The sequence below is a fragment of the Saccopteryx leptura genome, chromosome 3 (assembly GCF_036850995.1).
Source record: "Saccopteryx leptura isolate mSacLep1 chromosome 3, mSacLep1_pri_phased_curated, whole genome shotgun sequence".
Classification (NCBI taxonomy): Eukaryota; Metazoa; Chordata; class Mammalia; order Chiroptera; family Emballonuridae; genus Saccopteryx; species Saccopteryx leptura.
The window spans coordinates 339,783,080-339,802,155 of NC_089505.1; the positions used below are offsets into that span (position 1 = coordinate 339,783,080).

Consider the following 19,076-nt stretch of genomic DNA (forward strand, 5'->3'; position numbering starts at 1 on the left):
CGGAGTCAGCTGCTGGGACAAACAGGCCTAGGGGCCCCAGCACAGAGCACACTCACAGCTGTGCTTAGAGGGACCCAGCAGCCTGCTGCAGAGCAGCGGGAGGGGAGGGAAGTGCAATATGCTGGTGCTACGGGCAGAACTGTGTTCTCCTCAGAAAGACATTGAAGTTCGAACCTCCAGCAGCTGTGATTGTGACGTTATTTCAAAATAGGGTCTTTGAAGATGATCGAATTAAAATGAGGTAGTTAAGGTGGGCTCTAATCTAATACGATCAATGTCCTTATGAAAAAGGAGAATTGTAGACAGAGAGGTCTGCACACAAGGAGAACACCATGTGAAGGTGAAGGCAGAGACAGGGATGATATGTCCTCAAGCCAAGAAACACACCAAAGAGGGCCAGCAAGCCATCAGGCCAGGAGAGAGTGTCAAACAAACTTTCCCTTTCAGCCCTGGGAAGGAACCAACCCTGTCCACACCCAGATGTCAGATTCTAACCTGTAGAACTGCAAGAGAATAAATTTCTGTCGTTTAAGCCACTCAGTTTTGGTACTTTGTTGTGGCAGCCCCTAGAAACTAATACTGTGGGGGAGGGTCCATGTGGCCAGCTAGGGTTTGGAGCTTGACAGCTAAGGGGCAGTCAGTGAAGGCTTTGGAGCAGGAATGATCCCACCGAGCAAAAGTTATGGCGCCGCACTCCACCTCTCACAGGGGAGCTGAGAGGCAGACAAGTATGCAGGATCCGTGGGAGCAGCACAGCTCCAGTGTGGGCACCGGGTGACCCAACAGAGGACTGAGCAGGGAGTGCCTGACCTCCGCTGGAGCACAGAGGGGGGTGCACAGTGTGACGGGCCTCCTGCTGGCTCTGATGGGCGTGGGTGGCCTATCAGCTCAAGGTTCTTTGGTTCCAAGCTACAAAATACCACGCTAACTTGAGCAAACAGAGGAATTTGTTGGGCACATATAATCAGTGGAGGAATAAATGTTGAATGAATGGAGATGATTTGACAAATAGCACAAGTTTAGAAAGTGACAAACAAAAAACTAAAAGAAAGGTTTAGATAAAATGCTACAAGGCAGGAAGTGGTCACACAGGTTGGCGGAATCCAGAACCATCCCCTGAAGGCAGGTCACAAAAGGCAGGAATGGCTGGCCTCGGGAAGGATAAAAACTGGTATTCCAGGGAACAGGGTGGGGACTCTGGTGGTCTTGAGAGGGTGGCCATTGGTGTGGCAGCTCTCAGTGTGACCCCCCCCCCACCCCTAACTCAAATTTTCAGGGGAAAAAAAACTGATTGCCTTACTTGGGCCATGGTGATTGGCAGTTCAGGTGGCAGGGACTAGTTCCCCGAAGTAAAAGAATAAAAGACCTATGGCTAGAACCAATGGAGCATCAAGGGATTCTGGGCAGGCAAAACTGCAGATACCTGCGCAGGTGGAGAGGCAAGGGAGGGCTTGAGTCCAGAAGCTGAATGACAAGGAAAGAGCTGGAATGAGTCATAGATGAGACTAAGGCAGGGAGGAGACACACCTGGTCAGAGCCCAGTGCGAATGCAGAATTAACAGACACCTTTTTTTTTTTTTTTTCATTTACGCCAGAGTCTTCTGAGAACGTTCCCTCCCTTTCCCTTCCCACATCTCTATGGTTCCCATGGAAGCCACTCTGACATTCGGTTCTCCCCAGGGCTGGCACTGGACCCAGCTTGGGCCAACCACGATACTCAGCCCTTGCAAAACCCTCCCCCAGCAAGGAGTTTGAATTACATTCTTATCGCTTGTGGTTGTCTGGGTTTAGGGTTCTATCTAATGCACAGTTCCTGCCCTCAGGGGACGTTAAATAAAGCAAGGGAGACAATATGGACAAAGGGAGCTAGAATGCAAGGTGACCATACTCACCCTATATTTATTTGCTCCCATAAATGAATACACAGGTACATATTGACAAGTCGTAGACATGCATTCAAGAACAACAGTATTGGGAACACAGATGAAACTTCATAGAGGAAGAAGGGCATTCCAGGAGACAGGACAGCTTGGGTGAAGAACAGAGGGAGGAAAGCACTCGACCGTTTTGGAGAATTTAGTCCAGCATGGCTGGAGTACCGCTTGCATGACAGGGTGTGGTTGGAGGGGGACAGCCTGTTTGACATGAGCCTCATATGGGCTGTTAGACAGTTTGGACTTCATTCTTAGACGTGGGCAGAAAAGGACTTTTAGAAGAAGCAAGGAAATCCATAAGCTGACAGACCAATGGGGTGGGTGACCCAACCTTTGTAGCAAAGTTTTCCTTGTCACACTCCTGGAGGTTGGTTGAGTTTATTTTGCCATCCTGATGAGAAGGGGACAGAGGAGGAAGGAGAACTGCCATGCTGCTTGCTGATTCCTGGGACAGGGGATAGTAACAGGCAGCCCAGACAGATCTAAGCTAAATTGTGGTGGTGCAGATCCCATGGAGAGAAGCCAGAGGAAAAAGCTCTTCCTGAGGCTTGGGGTACCTGGCCTCGCCTCCTGAAAGCTGTCCTGGTGAAGGGGTCAAATTTGAAGCACTGTGAACAAGATTAGCGAGGTCGGGTGAGGCCAGCCTGAGGTCAAGCTGGACCATCGGGCCAGATCAGACCTAACGGGGATCCCTGAGAGTTTTCTGAGCAAAGGAATCACACTAGAAAGGCAGTGTTCTAGGACAAATTATAGGAGGGTCAGGGAGCTGGGAGGTACCAGGTGGCTTTTAGAGGATGTTCCGTTCACAAACATTTCTTGGAAACCAAGTGTATACCAGGTACTAGATACAGACACAGAGAGGAAAAGAAGGACAAAGATTTAAGAGAAGAATCAGAAAGGCTTCCCAGAGGAGCTGAACTTTGAAGGATAAATAGGAATTTGCTAGGTAGACTCTCCTCTGCTTGGAAATACCTTTATTTATCTTTTGAAAAACTTATGGAAAAGTCAAATAATACAAAAGGATATGCAGTAAAAGTAAAGCCCCAATACAACTTGGCTCACAGTGTCCCCTCCCTGAAAGGCAGCCACTGTTATTAACCTCTCTCATAGAGTAGTGATTAGGTGTACAGATTCTGATCCAAACTACCTGAATTCACATCTCAGCTCCACCTTGGGCGAGTAGCTGAACTTTTCTATGCCTTGGTTTCTAGTTTTTTCAACCACATGAAAAAGGTGATGCTAAAACCTTCAGGGGTGTTGGAAGAATTAAATAAGTGAAAATGTGTACTGAGTTCAGAACAGGGCCAGGAACATGATGAGTCTTCAGTTCACGTCTTCTTGGTAGCGCTCATTTTATGCTTCAGGTATAGAGTGTGTATGTACTGAATCATTTGGTATGGCTGAGGATGAAATAAGATAATGCATATAAAACAGTATGGTTTTCAGCAAAATGTTTTTTTAAAAGTGTTAAAAAATTAATTGCAGTTATCTTTGTCCTCATTAGTGCTGCAACGTAGCCAAATGGCCAGTGAGAGTCAAGGGTCAGAGCTTCTGCCTAGGATGATCCCCTATACATGTGAGTTAAAAAAGGAATAAATGCCCTGACCAGTTTGCTCAGTGGATACAACGCCAACCTGGTGTATAAACATCCTGGTTCCTGTTCAGAGCACACAGGAGAAGCAACCATCTGCTTCTCTCCCCTTCCCTCTCCCCCTTCTCTCCCTCTTTCCTTCCCACAGCCAATGGCTCAGCGGGTTCCAGTGTGACCCCAGGCACTGAGGTTGACTCAGTAGGTTCAAGTTTGTCAACCTCAGGCACTAAAAATAGCTCTGTTGATTCAAGCATTGACCCCAGATGGGGGTTGCTGGGTAAATCCCAGTTTGGAGTGCATGTGGGAGTCTGTCTCACTATCTCCCCTTCTCTCACTTAAAAAATAAATAATTAAATTTTAAAAATGAATGAATGAGTAAATTAATCCTTCACCTTATAGTCACAGGATTGGTTATATCTTTTCCATGCTTCTTGTCCTAATTTAAAAATAAATTAAAAGTACAAAGGTAGGGGGGAAAAAGTACAAAGGTAGGCCTGACCGGTGGTGGTGCAATGGATGGAATGTCAACCTGGGATGCTGAGGACCCAGGTTCAAGACCCCAAGGTCACCAACTTGAGTGCAGGCTCATCCATATAATCCTGTTATCCTTAGTGTGAGCCCAAGGGTTACTGGCTTGAAGCCCAAGGCTGCTGGCTTGGGCCTAAAGTCGCTGGCTTAAGCAATGGGTCACTCAGCTTGAGCTACCCCAGTCAAGTCACATATGAGAAGCAATCAATGAACAACTAAAGTGACTCAACTATGAATTAATGCTTCTCATCTCTCTATCTCTCAAAAAAAAAAAAAAAAAAGTACAAAAGTAAGAAGAGAAATGTTCCCTTTTTGTCCCAGAGTGTCTTCACACCATTCCCTACCTTCACTGTGGAGGCTGAGAGCCTGGGAACTACAGATCCCAGAATCCCTTGCTAGCAACAATCTGTGTTAGAGTGTACCTGTGCAAGATTAGGAAGAAGAAAGAGAAGAACGAACTTGAGATTTTGTAGTGGCCTCTTGGAATTTGCCTAAAATTCACCTGCTGTGGTCTTCAGAGGGCTGTGGTCCTCACTGCAGCCTCCACGAGAGCTGCAGCTTCCTGACTCTGAAAGCCAGCGGCAACCTGAGCGAGGGGCTGGCTGGCATGAATGTCTGTTCCTCCGGCCCTTTCAGCAGTTATGTAGCCACTGAGGCCCCTTTATTAAACCCTCTCCAGCTTGAGATACTTAAGAGTGATGTCTTCTTTCCTGACCAAACCATAACTAAACATTTTCTTTTTATCAGGAAAAAAGAAAACTTTCCCAGAAATCCATCATTAGACTTTTACTTACCTGTAATTCGCTAGAACTGTTCACAAACCCTAGCCAATTGGCAAAGGTAAAGGGGATACATAACAGGTTTAACCCAGTCCAACTTACCCCGTGGAGTTGGTCATATTGCAGCCTCATACCCAAATAAAGAAGTAAACGGCTGCTGTGCAGGCACCTGTTCTTTCAGCTGCCCAGTGATTTGGAGACCCCAGTCCTGTTTGGAGGGTTCTAATAAAAAAAATTAGACCTGGAGTAGGGTTTGTCTTCCAGGTCTGGCTGATGGAAGCAATGAATGTCTAAGGAACTGGGCTTCATGATCAGGCTGAGAACCCATTAGAAAAGAATGTGTTTACCTTGACTTGAGGTACCAGTGGTACTTTCTTCTCTGCAAGGCATTCTTGGCAGATACTAAAAAATAAAAGTACAGTAAAGTAAAGCAGGACTAAAACTTATTTGCACATTACCCATTGAAAGAGCAAATAATGTGTCTCTTGCAGTTATCCTGTCTTTTTTCTTTATTCTTTTTATTAAGTGAGAGGCGGAGAGGCAGAGACAGACTCTTGCATGCGCCCCAACTGGGATCCACCTGGCAAGCCCCCTATGGGGTGATGCTCTGCCTGTCTGGGGCTGCTGCTCTGTTGCTTAGCAACTGAGCTATGTTAGCACCTGAGTCGAGGCCACAGAGCCATCCTCAGCATCTGGGGTCAACTTGCTCAAACCATTTGAGCCATGGCTGCAGGAGGAGAAGAGAGAGAGAAAGGAGAGAGAGAGAGAGAGAGAGAGAGAGAGAGAGAGAGAGAGAGAGAGAGAAGGAGGAGGGTTGGAGAAGCAGATGATCACTTTTCCTGTGTACTTTGACCAGGAATGGAAGCCAGGACTTCCACATGCCAGGCTGATGCTCTACCACTGAGCCAACTGGCCAGGGCCAGTTATCCTATCTTTTTTTTTTGTTGTTGTTGTTTTTGTTTTTTTGTTTTGTTTTTTTTTTTTTTGTTTTTTTTTTTTTTCATTTTTCTGAAGCTGGAAACAGGGAGAGACAGTCAGACAGACTCCCGCATGCGCCCGACCGGGATCCACCCGGCACGCCCACCAGGGGCGATGCTCTGCCCACCAGGGGGCGATGCTCTGCCCATCCTGGGCGTCACCATGTTGCGACCAGAGCCACTCTAGCGCCTGAGGCAGAGGCCACAGAGCCATCCCCAGCGCCCGGGCCATCTTTGCTCCAATGGAGCCTCAGCTGCGGGAGGGGAAGAGAGAGACAGAGAGGAAAGTGCGGCGGAGGGGTGGAGAAGCAAATGGGCGCTTCTCCTGTGTGCCCTGGCCGGGAATCGAACCAGTTATCCTATCTTTTAATAAAAATTATAATAATCCTCTCTTTTATAGCACTTAGAGCATGCCAAGCATTTTCCCAAATGTTTTTTGCACATGAAGTCATTTGATCCTCGTAATAATATAGGATAGGTAATATCAGTATTTCCACCTATAGATGAGGACACGGAAGTACAGAGAAAGTGCTCAAGGTCACATGGCTTTACCTGGTAGAACTGAGATTCAAATCGGACAGCCTGGGTCAGAGGTCACATTCAGAACAAACTGAAATATAGAAAAGAAAGGCTCTAAGCATGGGTAATTTTTGGCAGAACTTACTTTCTCTAAAACAAAGAGACTTTTAGCAGAACTTACTTTTTCTAAAAAGACTCCCTACCCCTAGCCTTGAGGCTAGGTTCCTAGGCTATGGCCTTAGATAACCCCGCAAGGTTGCAGGTGTTCCCAGAATGTTTCTCCCTGAATTAATCTTATAGATAAACATTGTAAAAGAGCTTGTTTCACTGCTTTGTTTTACTGCTCACTTCTCCTCCTCCCCATTCCCCAATCAGTATGTAATTTTGTCTTTAAAAGCTAGCCCCAAACTGTGTTTGGGGCCGCATTGATTTGAAATGACTTAGGTCTCCGTTCGGTTGCCAGCTTTAAATTAAAGACTCCTTAATTTGGCTACTTAATTGGATGGCAAGACGTCTGTTTCTCGCTTTTCCAATACAACAAAACAAGTGAACAAATGAATAAATGAATGAATGAGTGAATGAATCCATCACCTGCTATGAACTGGCTGTGACTTCATTGCTTCTCAGGTGTTTATTGCTGCTGTGTGGTTAACAAACTTGAAGTGCAATACCGAATTTGAGGTGGCATTTTGTCATGTGTTATATTCATCAATAGATGCTAAAAAAAAAGAAAGAAAAGAAAATCCAGGAGGAGCCAGTGCATTTTTTCATGTTCGTATTCATTTCCAGTTGCTGCTGTAAGAATTTATCACAACTGTGGTGGTTTTAAACAATATGAATTTACTCTTTTACAGTTCTAGAGAGCAGAAATCTAAAATCACCAAGGCTGCAGGCCTCCCAGAAGCTCTAGGGCAGAATCCTTTTCCTCACCTTTCCCAGTTTCTAGGGCTCCCTGCATTTCTTGGCTCATGGTCCATTCTTTCTTCTTGAAAGCCAGGAGTGTAGCATCTTCTCTGCACTCTGACCTCCTGCCACCCTCTGATAAGAACCTTTGTGATTATATCGGGCCCGCCGGATAACCCAGGAAAAGCTTCCCATCTCCAGATCTGTGACCGAGTCACATCTGCAAAGACCTTTTGACCATTAAGGTTACACATTCCCAGTTCCAGACTATCCCACGTTATAAAGATGGCCATTATCCAGACTACCATGAGTAAGGAAGAGATCCTAGCTCTGGAAAAGGGTAGAAGAAGACCCTGCTAACACAAGTCCAGCACACGGATGGAAGGAGGCAGAGGCCCTTCCATAACTTCTTCCCGTGTGTGGCTGGTGGGGCTAGGTGGGCACCCCAGCTGCGAGGAGAGAAGCAGACAGGAGAGCCCCAACGGGCAAAGCAGCCAGTCTCCCAAAGAGCCCCTCCCCTTGGCTCGGCAGGACTGGCGTTGAGGGACCTTTCCAGAAAGGCCTTGTTTTCCCAGAAGAAAACTCACAGAGGGACAGACAACAGCCCCAAAACAACAAGAACTAAGTGGAAGCTCCAGATGTCCACATGGGCTTTGTGTCTCTCACGTGGGGTCCCCTCAGGTTTCAGCAGCCACAGGATGTGTGACGAGATCTAGGAAGGAGGGGCAGAGAGCCTGCAGCAAAAAGCCCCAGAGGGCACGGCATCATTGCGTCTTCCTCAAGGGTTTGGGGATTGGGCAGGTGCACAGTCCGCGCATGGGGCCACTTGGGGAGAGTGTGGGGTGCAGCGGGGCAGACAGGAGGCTCTGTTCCCTCTTCTCGGGAGACGCTCAGCCTTCCGCACACTCATGGGTCATGCCCCAGCTTCTCTTCCTCCCTAGCAGCAAACACCCGGACCACCTTCACATGAGGCCCTGGACTGTGAGTAAGGTGGGGATGGGATGGGGGCAGACGGGGAGGCTACTACCAAGAGGTATCCTGCCCTCCATGGCTTCCCGTCGATCTGCGGAAACAAGGCATGAACACAGACCACAGCAGGTAGGCCACACCACTGAAGTGCTGCCTTGCTTTCTGAACTCTCCTTTGTAAGTGGAGATTATGGAAGAACCATGGAATTTATGGCTCTACAGAGCAGGTCCCCATACCCCCCAGTGAACTTCATCTGCAGGAGCAATCACAGCAGAGCTCTTTCCAGTGTGGCCTCCTGTAACACTGCTGTAACAGGTAGCTTCCCACAGTGCTCCTTCCCCTGGAGGCATTATGGAGTTTCTGTGCCTGCCAGGAAGCTCTCTCATCACCACGTTGCAGAAGGCAGACCTGTCGAGCGAGAGCTCAGGTCTGCACATGGCCACGGGCACAACTGGGCCCGTGCCCCACAGCTGCCAGCTGTAGAGGGTTCATTTTCACAGCACCCCCCCCCCCGTTCTTGACAACAGCAGCCTGGGGCCCAGCTCTGGGGTGACAGCCACAGTAGCTTTTGTCCCATCTGCCCACGATGGGTGCCAGCTGGGTATGTTTGTTCCTGGCACTTATGAGTCTGATTCTGGCTGATCCCTACCCTCTGACTCAACTTCCCTCACCGTTGAGCCTTGTTTGAGCTCGCAGAACCTTCCCGGGCTAACTGAGAGCCTTGGGAATGCACAGCTGTTCCCAGAAACTTGGTCAGGGAAGAGAACGAGACACCGAAAACATGGGTGAGAAGAGAGTGTTGAGAAGGTGGTGAGAGCCCATCGTTGCTCATGCTAGGGGAAACGGGCTTCCCAGGTCCCCCTCCAGGTCAGTTTCTGTCCCTGAAGCCAGAGCTGTGAGGGCACATACCCAGCTTACTTGCCTGAGCAAAGAATCCTGGCATGTGAGGGTAGGAGGCACCTAAAGATGACTAAGACCAGCCTTGACATCAAACAGATGAGGAAACTGAGGTCCAGAGATGCAAATGACATGCTCATAATTGGACAAGGGTGGGTGGCAAATCTAAGAATAGAACCTGGGACCTACCAAAGCAAAACCAGTAGAATTGACTTTCAACTTCCACCCCAAGACACAGACACATGCACGTTGTCTGTGGCCCGTACACTTTGGCGAGAGTGCTCCTTGACATGAGTACTTCTGCATACAAATGCAAAGTGAAGGGGTGCCTGGAACCCACTCCATGGTCACTACAAAAAGCATCCACTTGGCCCTGGCCACTTGGCTCCATGGATAGAATGTCAGCCCGGTGTATGAATGTCCCAGGTTTGATTCCTGGTCAGGGCACACAAGAGAAGCAACCATCAGCTTCTCTTTCCCTACTTCACCCTTTCTCTCCCTCTTCTCCTCCCACAGACAGTGGCTCTATTGGTTGGAGCATCGGCCCCAGGTGCTGAGGATAGCTTGGTTGGCTCGAACATCATCCCCAGACAGGGTTGCTGAGTGGATACCGGTCAGGGTGCATGAGGGAAAAAAAGAAAGAAAAAAAGAAAAGAAAGAAGAAGAAGCACCCACTTGTTGCTGCTTAGCTGTGTGCCAAGTATGGGGCCATGTGCCTAATTGCATTAGCTTATGTAATCTTCATAGTGTCTCACTGGAGTAATGACTGTCCCCAGCTACAAAGGAGAAGCCTGGGCTTGGAGAGGTCACTCAGCTAGAAAGAGGCAGAGCCAGGCTTTGGGCCTAGGTCTGCTGATTCTAAACTCAGGCTGGGCTCTCAGCCACGCTGGGATCTGCTGCCATTCAGACAGGACCTGCTTCATTCCTCCCTATAAGAGCCTCACAGAGGCCTCTGGAATTCTCCCTGGGCCTTCTCTCCAGGTCGCAGGCCCGTCTTTCTGGCAGAAGGGGAAGTTAAAGGGCTGTAAAGTTTTAGGGGTATTAACCTGCATGCAAGTGTGTAAGAAGCCCACGGACCAGCAGGGGAACCACACAGACCCCTCGGTTACCCGAGCCTGGACAGAGCAGTGGCCAGGGTGGGCGCGTCTGGGGCCAGCGCTCAGGGGCCAAAAGGGAGACACATTTTGTAATGTATACCATTTTATATCTTCCCAATCTATTATAGTGTCTATAATTTGCCTTTTTAATAATAAAATGTGTTTTTTAAAAAGTTACCCAAATATATTCTAAAGGGGTTATGACCCCAAACTGACCCACAATACATGCTTTTTGTAGCACAAGCCCTTGTGACACCTGCCAGCTTCTAGAACCAGCCAAGCACTTCATGCTTGGGAATGGATTGTCATAAATAATAACTTGTCACCACCTTGGCGGAATGGTACAAGTGGGTTCTCGCATCTCCTGGCCCAGCTCACACTTTGACTAGCCTGAAAGTTCCACTTAGCAGAGGCCCGGGTGTTCTAGCTTCCTTCTTACTCATCTAGGAAGACAGCAGGGGTACGGGAGACATGACTGTCACCAACCACTACCCCCCCCCCCCACATCCCCGTTACTTTCTTCAGTTCACTTAATGCTGTGGCTTTAAATTATCTCATTTATGCATTTGTTCCCAGCTAATTGCATCTCACCCCAGTAGCATTGGCTTAATCCTGTTCCCAGTACCTACAACAGGGCCTGACACATAGTGGGCACACAGGAAGCCTTTTTTGAATAAATGATCACAGAGGCTCATAGATTGTCACAGTAGAGCAGCGGTTCTCAACCTGTGGGTCGTGACCCCGGCGGGGGTCGAACGACCAAAACACAGGGGTCACCTAAAGCCATCGGAAAATACATATTTATTATACAATACATTTTTAAATAAAATATGTATTTCCGATGGCTTTAGTCGACCCCTGTGTTTTGGTCGTTTGACCCCCGCCGGGGTCGTGACCCACAGGTTGAGAACCGCTGCAGTAGAGTTAAACTTACAGAATTAAACTGAGAGTTAAACGAGATAATCCACACTGTATGCGAAGCTCTGTGAGTAGAAGTGTTATGCCTAGCACAGTGCTTTGCACAGAGGAGCTTGGAGCTATTGGGTGAGTAAATGAAGAAGCAATGATTGAATTCACGATTCATGATGCATGAATGAAGGGGCCTTCAAGACTAACTAGCCCAAACCAAATATTTGACTAAATATAACAAGATGCTCATACATCTTAGCCTTCTTGGGAAATAAAGAATTCTGTACTTCTCTTTTTTGTTATGAATCAAATTTGGGGCTCTCTTAGCCAAATGCCAAATGCTGTCCTAGCCCCTGCCCGGCCTCCTAGTCCACAGGTATGTTCAAATCCCTGTCGCCTGTCCCATCCCTGGACACCACAGACACCACAGTCCCTCTCTCCCCACTGGCTAATGGGGTTGGGGAAGATTGTGACACTATAGTCCCAAGGACTGTTGTCTCTAGACAGTCACAAGTCTCTCCAAATTCTAGGCATTGCAGGACATTTCAGTGAGAGGGCAGGCTGCCTGGACAGTCTCTTCAGCTAGGGTCCCTCCTATTCTCCCAGGCTGGCTCTCCCACCACCTCTGTGTCACACACTGGAAGCTCAGACAGAACCTGTCCTGCTCTTTCACATCAGATCTACACCTGGAACTGGTCTGGAGCTCCCAGGCCACAGTCTGGATTTGAGTGCACCTGTCCAGCCAGCTCCTGGGATCACCACTTCCACCTTGGTATTTGCCGCTCACTTTTGCTTACTCCCAACCTTGCCTTCTAACACGCCCCAAGCCAGCAGCATACTCCAGCCCCTCCCAGAAGCCAGAGGTGGCCGTAGAAGTCTGGGTGGAAATAGAAAGAGGTTCTCTTGCAGGGAGTTGTTGTTTAGCCACTGCCTTTATAAGGGCCTCCATCAGTTCCAACCTTCTCCATACAAGGAGTAGGATCCCAGCAAATCCCCACTGAATCAAATTTATTTTCATTCTTTCTCTTCCCAGAAGTCCCCTCGTTCCTCTAACTCAGTTACCTGGATGATGGTGGCAAACACAAATATTTAATAGAGGCCAAATAACAGAGAGAAACTGAAACAAACATCCTGAGAGTTTGCGTTTTCTGCTTGCTCTTCCATAACCCAGCTTCACACCTGCTTTCCTGTCGGTACAAAGACCCAGGCGGGGCCGGGGTGCAGCCAGACGAACACTGGCAAGGAGGGTGTCTGGTTTCCAGATCAGAGAGAAGAAGTCGGTAAACAGCTTGAGTAGGCCAAAGGGCAGGGAGAGGAGCCCAGTTGACTTCACCCGCTCAAGGTGTGGGAACAGGACAGTCTGGTGATGGATGCCAAGGCCCCAGCGCAAGGCACGGGGGAAACACTTCTGATTGACATTTCCTGGCACACCTGTGTGGCTTGGCAATTTCCTGCTCCTGGGACATATGGGCTCTTGGGAACATTAATCCAGAGGCAAGTGGGGAAGGTTTAGTTTTGATAAAAACTTCTCCAGCTAGGCCCTGGCCGGTTGGCTCAGTGGTAGAGTGTTCATCTGGCGTGTGAAAGTCCTGGGTTCAATTCCTGGTCAGGGCACACAGGAGAAGCACCCATCTGCTTCTCCACCCTTCCCTGTCCTTCCTCTCTGTCTCTCTCTTCCCCTCCCACAGCCAGTGCTCTATTGGAGCAAAGTTGGCCCGGGCACTGTGGATGGCTCCATGACCTCCACCTCAGGCACTAGAATGACTCCGGTTGCAGTGGAGCAATGCCCCAGATGGGCAGAGCATTGCCTCCTGGTGGGCTTGCTGAGTGGATCCCAGTCGGGTGCATGCAGGAGTCTGTCTCTCTGCCTCCTTGCTTCTCACTTCAGAAAAATACAAAAACAAACAAACAAACAAATAAACAAACAAAATCTTCTCCAGCTAAAGTGACAGAAGATCTAAACAAAGTAAAAGTAATAATAGGTGATACGGTACATAGCATCTACAGTGTTTCAGGACCTTTGTAAGCTCTCTGAACTTGAACTGCCTATTCCTCTCAACAACTCTATGAGGAAGGAATTATTATTATTGTCCCCATTTACATGTTAATTCACTGAGTACCTGCCCAAGGTCACACAGCTTGGCAAGCTAGGATTAGAACTCAGCAATGTGCCTGACCTGTGGTGGCACAGTGCATAAAGCATCAACCTAGAATGCTGAGGTCACCAGTTCGAAACCCTGGGCTTGGCTGGTCAAGGCACATATGGGAGTTGATGCTTCCTGCTCCTTCCCCTCTTCTCTCTCTCTCTCTGCTCTCTAAAATGAATAAAAACAAATCTTAAAAAAAAAAACCCAAAAAACTAAGCGATGTGGTTCCTCCTATCTCCTACACTGTCCTGTTTCTTTAGATCAAACAGGTAAAAAGATGTATGTGCCGCCGGCTTATGTCAGTCCTCCTCCCCCCACCCCTGGACTCCTCTCTTGGTCTGAGTTCCTCTTTCCCTCTCAGGTAGAGTGACTCTCCCCTACTGCAGCCTGACTGCCTCCACACGTAGAGGGAACCTGGCTTCCGGCAGCCCAGGGCCACCTTCAGCCCCCACAGGAGACCAGACTGCCCTCTCTCTGTGCTCTCAAGTTGGCAGCTTCCGGAAGAGGGCTCCTACTGCCTGTTGGGTCAGCGCTCACTCCTAGTTGGTCTACAGGGGGCCAGGGGCAGGAATCTGTGGTCACATGTTAGTTCTCATTCCAATTCTTGGTTAGAGCAGTGGGAGATGCCAGTTCCAAAAAAAGGGGGTAGAGAGTCCTTTTGGGACCCAAGTGCCCAAAGTCCACAGCACAGCTGAGGCAAGTGAGAGCGGTCCAAATCCAGCCACTCAAAACCCCGTGGGCCAGGAGCCTCGGAGCCCACGGGGGCGGAGAGGAAATGAGACGGCTCAGATGGGTTGCTCTGAAAGGAAATGTGGGTGAGCAGAGGAGGAAGGGGAAGCCCAGAACGAGCACTGGTGGAACAGGAGAGGTCCTTGAGACAGGCTGGCAGAGAACACTGAGTGGGAAGGACAAGATGCTCAAGGATGGAGAGCCACAAAGACTGTTCTCTGTTCTGTCTTCTACGGTGACTGTCTCGGTTGGATGCCAGGTGGGCTGTTGGAAATTAGTTCTCATGCTTCTTTTGTTAGCCTGTACATGACCTATTCCTGAATGACAAGTCATCCCCAAACAGCTTAAAACAATGGTATTCATTTATTATCTCTCTCACTTTTTAAGAGTCATGAATTTGGGGCCTGTTCATCTGAGTGATTCTGGCTCAGGGGGTCTCTCATGGCACTGCAGCCCCACAGGGGTGGCTGGGTCATCTGAAGGGTTCTGCACTCACCTGTCTGCTGCCCAGGCCAGGGCTGCTGCAGCTGGGGCTCCTCAGACATCTCTCAGCAGTGCTATGTGGCCAAGCTATATGGTCTCTCCAGCATGGCAGCCTGAGGGTGGTGCATGGTGGCTCAGGGCTCGCAGGCACACGCTCAGAGAGACACGTAGAAACCATCCCATCTCCTACAATCCAGCGCCAGAAGTCACTCAATGGCACTTTCGCAGCACTTGGTTGGTCAGACAATTTCAAAGGCCCACCTAATTTAAGGAGATAAAAACCAGACTCCATCTCTCCATGGAGGAGGGTCAACGTCACACTATGTGAAGAGTGCATGGTGTGGGACACATATTGATGCAGCCATCTAGGAAAATGCAATCTGCCCACCATTCCTCCGCAGAGGCCCCAAGCTGGGCCTCTTTTTCTGTTGTAACTCAATACAGAGCATAAAGTAAAAGCTGAAGGCCCCTCCCTTGTCCTGCTTACCCAGAGAAAACCTCCCTAAACAACTTGGGATTCACCCTCTCAGATCCTTTTGCTAAGCATTTACAAAGATGTATCTAAGAATTAACGTGCTGGGAACCTTCCACTGGTCCTCCAGGTCGCTTTCCATGTTTCTGCACCCTCCAGCCCTACGTGCCCAGGAGGCTGACCTGCAGCAAGGGTCTCCTTCATCTTCTGGCTTCCAGGTGGGTTTGGCAAACGGGGAGCACCAGGTGGAGATCGGAGGGTGAGAAGAGTGAGGTCAGGACATTGATTTCCCCATCTCCCTCCCTGGCTGTCTCAGTGGATAAACTATATTCTTCTATGGAGTAACATTACTCAGCTTCTGTGAGTAGCCCTTCCACACCATTGTCTCTATCTCTGGGTTCCAGCCGGTGGGATTGGAGCCCCAGTGTTACATGCCACAATACCTGGTGATTTCTCCCTATTTAGTCCACAACTCTATAAATACTCCTTTTATTAAGTTATTCTCACATTACCCAATACAAGTATACCCCTGACTGATACAATATGATGTACCTCATATTTGAAGTGGTATGTTATGCATATTATTTAGTATCTAGCCTTTCTTATTTAATATATCGTGTATATCATTCCTCATCAGCACATATAAAAGCCACCTTGCTCAGCTTAATAGCTGCATGTATCATTAATAATGTGGAGCCCTAACTGATGTGATCCTCCCCTACTGATGGGCATTTAGGTGGTTTCTAGCTTTTTCCTCTTTACAAACACTGACACAATGAACATACTGTCATGTGTCTGTTGGTCTACGCTGTGTTTCCTTGTCTGTTATAACTTAGAGCTTAAGGGGTATGCTTAGAGCTACATCTCCCACAGCTTGAATCCTATCTCCTCTACCTCATGGCTGTGTGGCCACTGGCCCATGGAACACCCCACATTCCAGTTCCATCATCCATTAGTAATACCATAATAATACTTCCTCATAGGACTGTTGAGCAGGGAATCTCACAGGACTGGCCAAAGGATTACCTGATAGAAACCATGCAAAATATCTAGTATGTTCGACCTAAGGTTAAGTTTCTTCATCTGAAAAAACAGTGATATTACTTCCTTGGTTGAGTGGTTCTGAGGATTAAATCTGACAGGGTTGTAGAGGGTAAGTGAAATAATCCAAGTGAACTACTACTTAGCACAGAGCTTGGCCCGCAGTAGCCGCTTTGTTGCTATTGCCCGTACCCTCTACAAAGCTTGATAGTTTATTACAGGTATGAAGACTGCTATATAGCTTTACAGCAGTTATAGTTTATGTTGATTATGGTTCTTAACAATAAAATTACTTGCTGAGAGTAATCTAGGCGGAAGACTTTACTTAAATAGATCCTTTAGGGATAGAAACATACATGGAAACATAAAGCTTATTAATTTGCTCCTTGTTATTTCCTACTGGGAAAATCAACCACGGTTCCTTCTTTAGGTGTAACTTATAAACGAACATTTGGGGGCTGGTGGATGAATGGAGTGGCTCTCTCTGATCACATCCCCATAAAAACAAACACCAGACGTATTGTACATTGTCTTCCATGTCACTCACTTTGCCAACAAACCTAGTTGCTCTTTCCATATGCCTCGCCTCTTGAGAGCCGACAGGGGCCACAGAGGGGGAAGGAACCTGTACGGAGTTCTTGAGCAATGGGCACCTGTAAACACGGGGTTGGAACACCAGCCCCTCAGAGCAGCCTGAGCGGCCAGGGGAACCCGCTGAAGTGTCGCAGTGGCTTCAGAATAAACACCTACGGAGGCAGGGGCTTCACGTGAAAGAAGTCCCGGCAGATTTTCAGAACAGACACCCCCGCCAGAGAACTGCTAGTTTTAATTGCAGTTGTGACCAACTGCAAGAGACCAACAAACATATTGCTTAACCGCCATGTGTCAACCCCTAGGCAGTGCGGAGGCTGCCGCTGCCTTCCCCTAGAACTCCACGTTCCTATTTGGGTCATCTCCCAGGAAAGGGTTTCCATCCAGACAAAGTTCACCGGGAGGCTACAGGCGGCAGGGCTTGCCGTCGCACTGCCCACTAGGGTAAAAGCCACTGGGACGGGCATCTGAGCACGTGGGGCTGAGCAGAGCCAGAGCAGGCTGGGGAGGGGGGCGTGCCCTTCCTGCAGGCCCCTCCCTTGCCCTCCCCTGCTCCTGGCACATGGAAGTAGTGCTCTGGACTGCTGTGTGCACTGAGAAACTGGGACCGGGCCACGGGCGCTCCCCTGGCACGAACAGGGAACATGATCCTGTCTGCCCAGCCCTCCATGATGTGGGAAGCTGCCTTCCTTGCAACTCTGGTTTGTTTTCAAACACCAGTGGGCATCAGACCACTGAGGCTGGGGCAGGGTGCGTGCGTGCGTGCGTGTGTGTGCGTGCGTGTGTAGCAGTCAGAACGGAGGCTTCTCTGGAGGCACATTCCCCAGTTTGCCCCCAGGATCCTGACCTTACGAAAGACTCTGCATCTGAGAAGCAAATCCAGGTCAGAATCACAAATTGGTGGACAGTTCACCAAAATTGGCCCCAAGGTAATGTTTTAAAAATGTCTGTGCTGTCATGTAAAAATGGGAAGCTTTCATATAAAAAATTGTATTTCCACCCAGAGTGTGGCCAAGCCCAGGTCTACACCGCCACTTGGCAGTAAGAGACTGGTGCCAAGCAGCACCTGCCCTTTGAGGCAGAGTTGGGGCTCCCCAGTGTGCCATAGGCCATTCCCCTTACACAGATGCCTGTGCACTCACCCATCTGAACCTCTCCCCTGGCTGGGCCTTTAAGCCTGGGAGTCTGCAGACTCTGCTCTGCCCTGCCAGGGTGAGGAGAGGTAGAAGAGGCCCAGGGCTCACTTTTCTTCTTTCCTAGCTGCAACCGGGAAGTTCTGATGTCCCTGCTCACTAACGAAGTCAGGTGTCCTAACCCCTTTCTCCTGTGTCGTCCCCCCACTATTGCGGAGCGTCCACAAAAGCATAGCCTTTGCTGCTGTGTTCTCTGTACTATCCCCAGTGCCTAGCCCAGTGCCTGACACAGTAAGGAGTCAAAAATACATTTGGAACGAGTCAAAACCACAATGAGATACCACTTCCCACTCACTGGGATGGCTATAAAGAAAAACAAAGCAAAACAGAAAATGAGTATTAGAGAGGACGTGGAGAAATTACATGGGGACCCTCCTACACTGTGGTGGGAATGTAAAATGGTGCAGCACTGGGGAAAACAGTTTGGCAGTTCCTCAAAAAGTTAAACAAGTTACTCCATAATCCAGTCATTCTATTCCTAAGTTTATAGCCAAGGGAATGGAATACAGGTGTTCAAACAAAAAGTTGTACACTGCCCTGGCTGGTTGGCTCAGTGGTAGAGCGTCGGCCTGGCGTGCAGAAGTCCCGGGTTCGATTCCCAGCCAGGGCACACAGGAGAGGTGCCCATCTGCTTCTCCACCCCTCCCCCTCTCCTTCCTCTCTGTCTCTCTCTTCCCCTCCCGCAGCCGAGGCTCCATTGGAGCAAAGATGGCCCGGGCGCTGGGGATGGCTCCTTGGCCTCTGCCCCAGGCGCTAGAGTGGCTCTGGTTGCAGCAGAGCGACGCCCTGGAGGGGCAGAGCATCGCACCCTGGTGGGCAGAGCATCGCCCCTGGTGGGTGTGCCGGGTGGATCCCCGTCGGGCGCATGAGGGAGTCTGTCTGTCTCTCCCCGTTTCCAGGTTCAGAAAAATACAAAAATAAAAAAAAAATAAAAAAAGTTGTACATGAATGTTTACAGCAGCACTATTCACAATAGCCAAGAGGTGGAAACAACCCAAATGTCCATCAACTGATGCATGGATAAACAGAATGTGATATATCCATACAACCAAATATTATGAAGTATTGATACATGCTATGACATGAATGAACATTATAACCAAAAGAAGCCAGACACAAAAGGCCACACACACATTGTATGGTGACATTTATATAAAATATCCGGAATAGGCAAACCCAGAGAGGTGGAAAGTAGATTAATGGCTGCCAAGGGCTGGAAGGAGAGGGTAATGAGGAGTGGGTTCTTAATAAAGAGGGAGTTTCCTTTGGGAGTGGTGAAAATGTTCTGGAACTAGAGAGTGATGATGGTTGTACAAC

General features: G+C 48.8%; 1 long non-coding RNA gene across 1 annotated transcript; it reads right to left on the reverse strand.

The window, feature by feature from the left end:
* Positions 1-6,371: 6,371 nt before the first annotated feature.
* Positions 6,372-12,297, reverse strand: LOC136398053 (uncharacterized). The gene is made up of 3 exons (XR_010749969.1): positions 12,166-12,297; positions 6,920-7,046; positions 6,372-6,419 (listed from the first exon to the last, which is right to left on the reverse strand). It is a non-coding gene; the product is annotated as an uncharacterized lncRNA (long non-coding RNA).
* Between the last annotated feature and the right edge of the window lie 6,779 nt (positions 12,298-19,076).